The sequence below is a fragment of the Sinohyriopsis cumingii genome, chromosome 16, assembly GCF_028554795.1.
Source record: "Sinohyriopsis cumingii isolate HCF-2022 chromosome 16, ASM2855479v2, whole genome shotgun sequence".
NCBI lineage: Eukaryota > Metazoa > Mollusca > Bivalvia > Unionida > Unionidae > Sinohyriopsis > Sinohyriopsis cumingii.
The window spans coordinates 26,785,074-26,798,282 of record NC_142976.1 but is presented as its reverse complement, the minus strand read 5'-3'; positions in this window follow the sequence as shown (position 1 = coordinate 26,798,282).

Sequence of the window (13,209 nt, the reverse complement as noted above, 5' to 3'; positions counted from 1 at the left end):
CTTACTATGTCGTTGACGAAGAAGAAACCAGATTGGTTAGGAGTCAAATGTTGGACATCACCGAGACCAGTATTTAAACTTCATTTCAAAAACGATATTGAACCATTACCTAAAGAACTGCAAGAGAAGATTTACAAAGAAGTTTTGCAGGGGTTTGCCAGAGTGAAATCTCAATGGGTCACTGTAGAACTTTTGTGTCGAGAAATTCATAAGAGGAAAGTGAAAAAAGTCAACCAGTGTGTTAGATTTCTTTGGGTCAAGGGTGCATTCATCCTATTATATCGCTTTAGACCGTTTACATCAAAAGAGTTCAGTGACATTCTTGGACGTTACCCTGAATGGCAGTGGTCAGAAATTACTCACTATGTGGATTACCTTTGCTCTCTATGAGAAGATTGTGAATTGTACGGACTGACTTATTCATGAATACTTTACAAGAGAACATTCGTGCTTTGCCTGTGGAGTTGAGAGAAAGGATTTACCGAGAGCTGGTGAAAATACAGGTCAAACGTAAAGAACAATTGCATCCGTTACGTCACCAGATTTTTAAGCACTGGTACCTGAATGGTATAAGAGAACTGATTCGTCAGAAATTGTTTCAGTGGTCAGACCTTGTTCAATACTTCCAGGCCCCCGATGATCCACGTGTTGATCATTTTGGTTACTTCGAGATTCACTTACTGCAACACACTGAGGAAGACAAGGTAAAGGATTACAGACATATTTTACGTGGAATCTACTTAGCGGAGGAGGAAACTTCTAAACGAAGTCTGACGTTTCGGTTACAGTATGCAACATTTAGATTCCCTACTGGAGAACGAAGATGTCCGGCTAGAAAGTACGTGTACTGTTTCCGAAACAAGGAGACTATAAAATCAGGTTGCCATGCCACGACTTATGTCGTATGTAATCCAACAGATTCCGTGGAAGGAACTCAATGACCATATTCAAACCGTGGATCACTACCATCGATTATTACAAGAACTGTATCCATTCAATTTGGGACGACAAGTGGTGTGTGTCTTAGTGACTTGTTTTCTAGGATTTCGTTTACCAGCCGATTCCTTGTGGACTCTTTACGATCAATACTTACCACCTCAATGGCCTTAAATGGTCACGAAAAACTCCTTTTGCTCAAAGCCTTGCGTTTTCATCTGGATACTTCTCGACCTCAACAGGAAAAAAAGATTCGTCAACTTTTAGCTACCCAAGACGTGTATGACGATGTGTGTGTAGCTTGTGACTTACATCCCCATTGGACAGATGTCCGTGCCTGGAAAGAATGGGGTTTTGAGGCTTGGACCCAAGAAGTGGCCCAGTATGCACGAGAGTTGTTCAGGGAAAAAAGTTACTTTTCAACCCGTGTTAGTGACGGTGCCAGAAGAACCCGTCACCCAGGACGGGACTGTCGTGGACAGGCCTGAAAGACCCTTTCGGGAGGACACTTGTGTGACCTTACCCCCTACTATAGAACTGGTTAGAACATTACCCAAAACATGTTGTACAGACACTTGTTTTTATTCCACGTTCATAGTTATCATGTGCCTCTTATTCTTGTACTTAAGCCTTTGGTTTTTATGTATTTTTGTCTTTCGTATTCATGTTTGAAAAAAACATTCAATAAACGTGTTCTGAAAAAGTATATAAACTCTTGTCTTGTTTGTTTTCGTGTCACAAGTGACATTTCTCACACAATGGCTACCTCTACTGTCTCTGCTCCCTCTTCCTCTACTGTCAAAGTCATCGACGAACACTTAGATCATGCCAGTTGGGAGGCTTTGTATCTTCGCCATCCCTTTAACATGCTCATTGTTGGACCTAGCGGTTCAGGCAAAATCGAATTCGTCAAACGTTTGATCGAACATAAACATCATTTGATCGATCGGCCCCCTCAACGGATCGTGTGGTGTTACAAAGAGTGGCAATCGGCGTACAGCCTCTTGCGAGAAAGTCAAGGCGATTCCATCGTGTTTGTGGAAGGCATTCCTAAAGAAGACGACAGCATCGTCTCTGACTCCCGTCAAACCCATTTGGTCATTTTCGACGACATGTTAGGAGAAGACGAAGAATAAATTAAACTGTGGTTCACGCGCAAAGGGCATCACCGTAATGCCAGTGTCGTTTACATCACCCAAAATTTGTTTCAACAAAGTAAAGCCCATCGCACCATCAGTCTCAATGCGCATTACGTGGTCTTGTTTAAAAGCCCTCGAGATAAATCGCAAGTGCAAGTCTTAGCCAAACAGTTAGGAACGCCTTGGCTGACTCAGGCGTACGACGATGCCACTCAAACACCACACGCCTATTTACTTGTCGATTTGAAACCTACGACTCCCGAGGATTTGCGATTTCGTACCCACTTGTTTCACCACTGGTGCCAAGACAGAGGGCCTGTCCTGTACACGTCTCCGTCCTCGACTTCATTTCACTCCCCATAAAAAAATCTATAAAAACCTCAGACCCTTTTTCGTCTGTCTCACACAGTGTGAACATGACGTCCCTTCAGTCGCATCTTCCCGTCAAATTGATTCGTGCCTTGTATGGCATCAGTCGAGAAAAAAATCCACAACCACGAGCTCGTGTCTTAGAAGCTAGTCTCAAAGAAGTCTTACGATGGTTCACGGTGACGGCACGTCAATTACTCCAAGGAATCATTCAGATTCCTCATCAAACCAAACGCTTTTTCGATCGAAACAAAGTCGCTTTGGTCCAACTGGCCGATCCCCGCATCGACACTCAAACCAAAAAACAAATCATTTTGAAACCTGGAGGGAGCGGTACTCTAGGAGGCGTCATCATTCGCTCACTCTTAAGATGGGATCCTAATGCCCCCAAAGTTATCCCCAAGACAAAAGTCCAACGAAGCCCCAAGAAGAAAAAGAAAAAGACCAGGTCCCCACGAAGAACTTCTCCAGTGGCGGGACCCTCCTCTTACCAGACACCACCCCGGAAAAGGAAAAGAAGCCCCCAGAAAAATAAACAGAGAAAAAGTCCCCAGAAAATGAAAAGTCCACAGAAGAAAACTAGTCGCAAGAGAGGTACTTCGGCCAGGACGCAACCTTACACTCGCAAACCACGATCTGCCACCACGGCAGTGACTGCGTCTCCGGCATCCTCACGTTTGTCCACTTCTCCGTTGATGACACCAGGAACTGAAGAGTACTTGGAGACGTTGATCACACCAAGAACATCTCCGTTGATCACCCCCAAAAGAACTTCCCCTGTGGCAGGACCCTCCAATTTAGCGGCAGTGGCTGCTGCTCACAAAGTACCTTCTCCCAAAATCAAAGTCCATGAAAGATCGGGCATGTTACAAAGTTTACTGGATTTGTCCAAGCAAGAACTGGCTCGATTTAGTCCGTTACGTACCCCTGCACGACGTGTCATGCCTGTCCTCAAACTAATACGACGTAAAGACAATCAGTGGCGACGCATTCCAGTATAAAAAAGACCTGTGACCAAGTAGGGTATCAGTGTTTTTTTGGTGCTCCTGAAGACTCAAAGATGTCACCCTCCAGAAAACCCCAAGGAAAGAAAAGGAAAGGACTGCCACCACATTTAGCCAAACATGGGGACATGTTATCTGTCCTGTCCAAAGCTTCTCCACCCCTACGAAAAAAACTCATTCAAACGGCCTCCAAAGAGGTCATTGATACCGTGTGCGAATGTTGTTTGAACGTTTTGAAAGGCACGATCCCTTTGTCCAAACACCAGAAACAATGCTTAAGCAAGCATCGTCACGTTCTTCGCCAAATGGTTCGAAAGAAAATTCCCATTCGTCAAAAAAAGAAGATGTTGGTCCAACGTGGAGGCATTTTGCCTCTCTTGTTAGGCCCCATACTGAAAGGAGTCTTGGGAACCATGTTGGGAGGACTGGTGGGAGCAAGATAAAAAGGCCTTTGGAAGTCCCAAGATCTCAGAATCGACCCCTGACAACCCCATGGAAGGACGAAAACTAGCTTTAGTGCCTTACAAACGATGGATGGAATACCATCGGTGGCAAGAACAACGCACCCCGCATTTACCTCCTAATCCCAATTTGAGCGAGATGTCCCAGTTACAACACGAATTGCAGTCCTTGATGGATCGCCAAGATTTGTCCGAAACAGAAAAATCGCAAAAGTACGGTCAACTCTTGCAACGACTGCAACTTTTTCACCAGAAAGCTTTAGACGAAACAGCTCTACCCACTCTGAAAGATTTTAAGACCTTGATGAAAAGTCCAGCACCATCATCATTACCACCACCATCACCACTACCATCCCCAAGGGTCACCAGAGATGCTACCCCACAAAGACCTGAGGAAGAAGAGATGCGAGAAGTGTTTCAAACACCGTCAGCAGCTCCCATTTCGAGTAAGATTGCAGCATCCTTGTTGACCCCGTCCCCCACACCCCAACGAGAAGAAATGAGAGCTTGGGTTAAAAAGATGATATCCACTCCTCCTTCGACAGAAGTGAAAAAGAAAGAAGGGAAACCAGAAGTGAAAAAAGAAAAGAAAACCAACGCCATTCCATTGCCACCTCCACCACCACCACTACCTTCGACTTCCACTCCCGTAGTACATCGGACACGTAAATCCGTTTCCAAACCACCCTTCCGTCCCACCCAAAGTAGCATCACCGAAGAGTGGGTGACTTATTAACACACCAACAAAATGGAAAAAGTCTTAGCCAGCATTTACTACGATCCCTCGCATCCTGCAGGTTACGCAGGAGTTCAAAAATTGTATCGTGCTGCCAAAACGCGACTGAAAAGTCTCCGTTTACCTCAAGTGCAACGATGGTTAAAAGAACAAGCTACCTACAATTTGCACAAACCCATTCGACGCAAGTTTGCCAGAAGTCGCACCCGAGTGGAAGGCATCGATCATCAATGGCAAGCCGATTTAGCCGATGTCTCTCATTTGGCCAGCTACAATCGTGGCTACAAATATTTGTTTTGTGTCATCGACGTCTTTTCCAAATTTGCCTGGGTCGTGCCCTTGACTTCCAAATCGAGCAGCGAGTTAGTGCGAGCCCTGCAACGGGTGTTGAAACAAAGCGGTCGTCACCCTCTTCGATGGCGAACGGACAAAGGCACCGAATTTCTGAACCAAGCTTTTCAAAAAGAATTAAAGAAACGTGACATTCATTTTTTTACCACCGAGAATCCCGAAACCAAAGCCAGCATCGTGGAACGTTTTCAACGCACTTTGAAAGAACGCATGTGGAAATATTTTACGCATCACCACACTCTGAAGTACATCGACATCTTACCGCACCTGGTGCAATCGTACAACCAATCTTACCATCGAAGCATCGGACGTGCTCCGCAAGAAGTGACTCCCGACAACGAAGTACTGGTGTTTGAGCGTCTGTTTGGTACGTCCCCGACAAGGGCTGCCCCCAAGAAAAGTGGAGAGTTGGTCGTAGGAGATTGGGTGCGCATTGGCAAAACCAAACGCACTTTCGACAAAGGTTACTTACCTAACTGGACGACCGAATTGTTTCGCGTCACTGGACGAGTGCATGGCCGCCATCCTGCCGTCTATAAATTGGAAGACATGAACGGAGAAGTGCTCAAAGGAACGTTTTATTTACCCGAGTTACAACGTGTCACCAAAAAAGAAGACGACGTGTACGACATCGAAAGCATTCTCGAACGCAGAACCCGTAAAGTGGGCAAACGACGTGTCAAAGAAGTCAAAGTACGTTGGAAAGGATATCCACCCAGTTTTGATTCTTGGATCGACGCTTCGCAAGTCATCGACTATAAAAAGAAGTGACCATCATGCCCTTTCACACAGCAGACGCAGCTACGTCGACCACTCCTCCTTCATCTAGTTCTTCTGTGCAAGATTTACAAAAACAACCCTTGTGGGTGTGGTGTGGAGAACGTGTGCCTAAAACGCAAATCGTCTTTTTCTGCCAAATCTTCGTGGTGTATTGTGTCATCGGGGCAGCCATCGCCAATTTGAGTTTGCAACAAGGAGACAAACAATTGTGGACCATTTTATTGAGCAGTTGCATCGGTTACCTGCTTCCCAATCCCTCCCTGAAATTCTCCTCGAACGGGAACCTTGTGTCCAGTGCCAGTGTCAGTCACCACTCCAACCACAATCACAACCAGAACCCCATTTTGGACGGAGACACGCCTCTGACGTCCACTAACCCCTCGGACAGCCACAGAACTCTGGAATTATGAGTCACGAAAACCAATTTTACTTAACCTTACCCAGTGACAGTTCCATGGAGGTGTTTCCCCACAACACGTTGTGCTGTTACACGGCCAAATTACCTCAGGCCATCCCCTTAGATCACGAAGCCCATTGGGAAGTGGCTTTAGTGGAAATGATTCACCCTACACAAATCCAAAACATCACTGAAACTGAAAACTTTTTTGAGGTCGAAATCCTGAACCAACAATTACAAGAAGCCATGAATAAAATCGGGTTTTCAGGGATCACAAAACCAGTCAGCAATTCAGCATTCAGTATCTACACCTTGAAAATTCCGACAGGGTTTTATTTTAGTGGCCAACATTTGGTGGATACCATTGCTTCCAGGTTCGAGGTAGCCTTTGGCAAAGCCCTGAACAGAGTCAAAAAAAGTGTCACCCTGGACTACCATAAAGTGGCTCGTCGCTTACTGATGAAATTTCAGGACACCCAAATGTTGTCGCTCAGGTTCAATGGTCGTTTGTTTGAAATTTTGGGTGGACATCCAACAATGGTCACAAACAATTGGAGCCCAAAGATAAACAGTAATATGGAGTTTTACAGAGCTTTTGGAAACCCGGTAGAACTGAACCAAGGACTGAATTTGATGTTTGTGTACTCCGATGTGGTGGAATACAACGTGGTGGGACACACTTCCGTGCCGTTACTGCGTGTCATTCCTTTCAAAGTGGATAGTACCACAACCAGTGACCAGGAAGGTGGAAACACCTATCACGTCCACCGGGAATTGGTCCATCCTCACTATTTGCCTGTCAGCAAGTCGTATTTGGACACGGTCAACATTGCTATAAAAGGAGATCTGGGACAAAATATTCCATTCACCAAAGGAAAAGTCACGGTGAAACTCCATTTTCGAAAACGGTTTTCTCACGATTCGTAAGTAAGTCATGTATCTAGTGTACCGAGAGGTTGCTCGACAGCGAGGACACGGTTTAGGAGACATGTTAAAATCGGCCTTTCGTTCGGTGGCCCCGGTGTTGAAACCGATGGTGACACGCGGATTGCACGCCTTGAAAGATGCGGCACTGAGGCAAGGCAAAGAATTTCTCCAAAATGTCATCATCGACAAACAAAACCCTAAAGAAGCCTTCATGAGGGCAGGCAAAAATGTCTTGCTGCAAACGGGCAAAGACATTTTAGGTCGACGAGACACACCTATAAATGCCCTGCACGCTACCGAGTCAGCCATTCAGCAAGGACAAGGCAGAAAGAGACGACGACGAAGAAAACACCCTTTCACCAGACTTCAAGCGAGAAAGCCAAGAAAAGAAGAAGAACCCTTCGAGACTTAGACGTTTTCGATTATTGAAACACAGAAGAAAATGATGCACCGAGAGTCTTGCGCTTGTTCCAAGACGGAACTGGATATGTTTGCCATGCCCCCCACCATGATGACGATGCAAGAATCCCAGTGGGTGGAATTTCACCCCGTCTCTTCATTGACAGCCTCAGCTCGCATCGAGTTTGAAATCAAAGGACAGCCCGAAGATTACATCGATCTGAATAGCAGTTACTTGTACCTGAAAGTCAAAGTTGTCGAAGAAGACAATTCGCCCCTAGAAAATACTGATGTAATAGCTCCCGTCAACAATTTCATGCATTCCTTGTTCAGTGGAGTGGACTTGTACTTGAACAACAAACTGGTCATAGCAGCATGGATACTTACCCTTATCGAGCGTACCTGGAAAATCTCTTGACGTACGGAATAGACGCCAAGAACACTCATCTCAATGCCTGTGTGTTATGGGAAGCTGACGAAGCAGGCCAGTTTGAAACAACCGAAATTGATACAAAGGATAAAACTAAATCAACAAATGATGGATTTATAGAACGAAGAAACAGAATCATAGAAAACAAAAGTTTAGAACTGATGGATCGTTTGCATTTGGACATGTGGTTGCAAGAGAAATATTTGCTAAACGGGGCGAATGTTCGCCTGAGACTGAATCGTAGCAGTGCCGCTTTCCATTTGATAGGTAGTGACGCTTGCAAAACTGTCATCGAGGAAGCCAGGCTCTACGTACTAAGCGTGGAAGTGTTACCTAAAGTGGGAAACGACATCAGTCAGACGTTGAGCAGAACGACCGCCAAGTATCCCATACGACGCGTGGAAGTGAAAACCTTCACCATTCCTAGGGGACAGCGATCCATGATCGAAGATCATCTGTTCCAAGGACAGCTACCCAAACGTTTAATCCTTGGTATGGTCTTGAATTCAGCCTTCAATGGAACCTTCAAAGAAATTCCTTTCAACTTTCAACACTTTGGCGTGTCCAAGATTGAAGTCAGTCGCGACGGCAAGACCTTGTCTACCCGACCTTTTGAACCTGACTTTAAAGAGAAGAATTACTTGAGATCGTACTTGTCCCTGTACGAAGCCACCGGCCAGTTAGGAACCAACACCAGTCACGGCATTACGTACGAGGATTACGCAGGAGGTTATGCTTTGTGGGCTTTCGATATCACTCCAGACCAAGGCAGTGACGAGGGACATTTCCACCCTATAAAATCTGGCCAGATTCGTGTGGAAATTCAGTTTGCAAACCGAACCCCTGATGAAACGGTGAACGTCATCCTGTATGCCGAATTCGACAATACCATAGAAATCAACAGTTTGAGAGAAGTCATTCTAGATTACTAGAAGTCATGGAAGACTGTTATCCCTCTTTACCTAGTGGAGAAACTTTGGACATGGAATGTGAGGAGACTGTGGAAGAAGAAGAAGTAATCATGATGAAGTCAAGATGGCCAGAACAAGAAGCCCATTTAGTCTCCTGTTTTGCCAAACACTTGGTGGAAAAAATAACGGAATTGATCAAGAAAAATTGCTATGGATGTCAAAACGATCATCCCAGTCAAATTCAACATGATAAATGCCTGATGTTGAGTCAAGAAGAAAAATTGGACGAGTATCTGGACGAGGCTTGGAGTCTTATCTCGGACAAAGACGTGTTGCACCAGTGGTATAAAGACTTGCGTGAACATTTTTGTCCACCATTAACCACTCAAGAGATCCATCGTATCGAAGCTCTCCTGAATCAGAGTGAGGAGACGAAACGAAGAAACGGTTATTTGTCAGACATTTTCAAGCAAAAAGTCAGGATCGAATTGACGACGTATTATTACCTGTAAAGAAGAAAAAAAAGCACACACAAATGGATACCTGGGAACTTTATTACCTTTTGAACCACAGTTCGTATACGGCTTCTTGGAATCCTGTCGTCTGTGCTAAAGATGAACTCCCTCATCGCAAACCTAAAGACCATCAAGCTTACGTGATCAACACGGACGACAGTCATCTCCCAGGAACCCACTGGGTAGCCGTTTACTTTCCTCAAGGATGTGTGGAATATTTCGATTCGTACGGATTGCCCCCTTTGGAAGACGATATCATCGACTTCATGAGAAGAAATGCTCAAACCACCCGATTCAATAACGTGAAATTACAAGGCACAGATTCCTTGGTGTGTGGACAATATTGTGTGTATTTTCTGCATCATCGCAGCCTGAGCTATTCCTTAGAACATTTAGTGACTCATTTTGATCCTCGTTCTTCTTCAAGAAATGATGTGAAAGTAGATCGATGGTTTTGTGACCATTATGGTTATCTTTTGTCTCAAGCTAGGAAACGTAGTGTCCATCAATGGCCTAATGATTTCCAACAGTGGAAATCACAATTTCATTCACAACGTTGTCAGCCCTGTTTAAAGTAGATTGTCCATTGAGAAAAAATGTTTGTGATTAGAAAAGATTGTTTGATGTTATATTGTTGGATTATTGTTAAAAATGTTAGAGTTGTTGTTTAGTGTTAAGTGATTTTTGAATAAAAAATGTTGTGTTTTGAAAAAAATGCCTTTGTCTTTTGTTTAGCTATAAGAATGTTGGATTGATGCTCCTTGACTTCTTACTATCCCTCTCATGACACTCACTGAACGTTGCGGCTCGAAAACCGTGTGGGGGATGTTTTCCTTCACGTCCGCGCTTTGACTTTAAGAACCGGGGTTGTTTCCAGTCTAACCATCCATTGTCGACTCATCCTCCTACGAAGATGTGCTCCAAACTAGCTAAACTCAACGAAGCCTACGTGAATTTGCATAGGGTCAGACACAGTCTGATACCGAAGCCAGAAGAAATAGAGAATGTGAGAATGTTAAAAATCACTGAAGACCTGATAGAAGAGCTCTTCAGAGAAGAAATGAACAGCGAAAAAGAAGAATGGACAGAGAAGTACAGACTTCAGAGACAGCAGCAACAGCAGCAACAACAACAACAACAGCAGCAGCAACCTGAAGCTGACAGAGGCTTTGTCGATTGTCGTATCGACACCAAAGAGTTCTTCGTCTCTTTCCGAAGAAGCAGACCTATCGCCAGAAAGTCTATCCTCAGAGGACATCGCATTCTTAGAAACTAAAAAAGAATGCCATAGCAAACAAAAAAAACAGCCCTTTTCAGGGCTACCCAATACTCTAGAAAAGAAATAACGATCGATTTGCCAATGTGTGTAGGTAGAGTAGTGTGAATATAAACACTCTTTTTCAAAAAAATGTGAGGCTATGTGTTTGTGTATAGGATTGTGTGTTTGTGTGTTTGTAAGTGATCAAGTAGGTTGGTGTGGATAGTAGATTAAAATCATATCTTTTTTGGTGTTTGAGTTGTAGATTTGGGGTTAGATTGGATTGCTTTGCGTATGTAAATAGTCTATTGAAGTGATTTATAAAAATTTTACAATAGTGATGGGTAGCATAAAAAAGTGAGTGAGTGTTTCTTTTAGGTCCGCTCGTTGTTGTTTTTTGGTCATGATCTAGGTAAGATGAATTTTATGTTTTTAGGGGGATGTTTTCCTTCACGTCCGCGCTTTCAGTATAAATTAAAAACTAATCGTCAGTTGGGCCCATCGTCGACCTGTTAACAGGAAGACAATGAATACAAGGATTGTGAAGCTGCTAGAACTCCAGATGCACCTGGAATATGCCAGGCGCATAGTAAACGAACTATCAGCGGAGGCTATCGTAGAAGAAGCAAGAATAAAGAAGGAAGAGGAGGAGAGAAGAGAGAGGGAAGAAGAGGAAAAGAAAATAGGAGAGAGGATGTCATATAATATTCCCGAGACAGAGGATTGGGGTGCTGAAGCGAATCATCCCGCCTCTGCACTCTCAAGACAAAAAGTAAAAAGAGACTGGAGTCAAAGATGTGTGTGTGGCGCCAGGCCTGGAAGGTGCCACCATTAGATAGGTGCATCTGGAGTTCAAAAAACAGCCCTTTTAAGGGCTACCCAATACTCTAGAAAAGAAATAACTATTAATTTGCCAATGTGTGTAGGTAGAGTAGTGTAAATATAAACACTAACTCTTTTTTCATTGTGTGAGGGTATGTGTTTGTGTGTTTGTGTTTGTAAGAGCTCAGGTATGTTTGTATGAATAGTAGATTATGGGTTTCTTTATTGTTCATTTTGTGTGTTTGTGTTTGTGTTTGTAACTGCTCACGTAAGTTTGTGTAAATAGTAGATTATGGGTTTGTTTATTGTTTCTTAGCGTATGTGGAGAGTATAGTTTTGGTTTTATTATATGAAATGAGAAAGTAGGGGATGTTTTCCTTCACGTCCGCGCGTTGTTTGGTCATGATCTAGGTAAGATCAATTTTATGTTTTTAGGGGGATGTTTTCCTTCACGTCCACGCTTTTCGTATAAGAACCCACAGTATTCGTCGTTCAAACCATTCTACAAAGAATAATCTAGACAAGATGACGCAAGTGACTGATTTATTTAATCAATTGAGGCATATCTATTTCTGGATAATAGATGCAGAATACGCTATAGAAAGGATACAAAAGGAATGGGAGTATGAAGATAAAGAACACTTGGTAACCAGTCAAGTCGAACGTATAAAGACTGCCAGACATATAATAGAAGGAATGATAGAAGATGAAGTCAACAAATCAAGAGGATTTATTGACCCACCTTATGTCAGAGTGGGGAGTTTGAAGGAAGCACTGGATTATGTCATCCAAGTCCGGTGCTTCCTAGAACATATAGTGTATTGGACTTAGTTGTCATATATGAAGAGGGGACTGAACAGGTTGAAAAAAGGAGAAGAAATAATGAAACAAGTGATGACTGAAGAGGTGAAAAAGATAAAAGAAAAATGGAGTCAAGAAAAACAGGATAAGGAAACAATAAAGAAGAAAGAGGCCTTTGACAAAGTCAATCAAAATTGGATCAAGATACAAGAGAAGTTCAGGGCTATGGGTCAACCAGACTGGTTATCTGAAAAAGAAAAAAGGAAGAACAAAGGAATTTGGGGAAAGATTAGGGGATGGATGAGGAAATGGAGGAAATAGAAGAAGCAGAATAAACCCAAAGGCCCTTTTCAGGGCCAGCCATATTTCTCGAAAAGAGATAGCCTTTCAATTGCCTACCCTTTTTTAAAATTTAAATTTAAATTTAAATTTAAAAAAATATTTAAAAAAAAAAATCCCATGTTCAATTTCGCTTGACGCTATACAGTCCCACCCTGTTTAAATTCCTTTGACGCTAAACCGTCCCACGATTTTTCTCCATGTTAATTTCCCTTGACGCTAATCTGTCCCACGATTTTTCTCCATGTTAAATTTCCCTTGACGCTAATCTGTCCCAGGGGTCTCTGTAATGCTAATTCCCATTGACGCTAATGCATCCCACCTTACTACTTACATGGCATAGCTGATTCCTTTTATCATTAATTTGTGTTCTTCCTGAATATATTTTAATAGACAAAATTCCATAAATAAAACGTAACATATGTTATTTGAAATGATTTTAATTTATGGGCACTAATTCAACTCATTCCGATGGCGAAGTGTGATATATAGAGGATCTCAAATGGGTAATGATTTAATATTGATTTTATAAAACTCGTTGAATAATATCAAGCCTTTGCTAGCCATGACTCGCAAAAGCTAGACACTATTCAACTAGCTTCATGAATTCAAAATTAAATCATTACCCATTTTT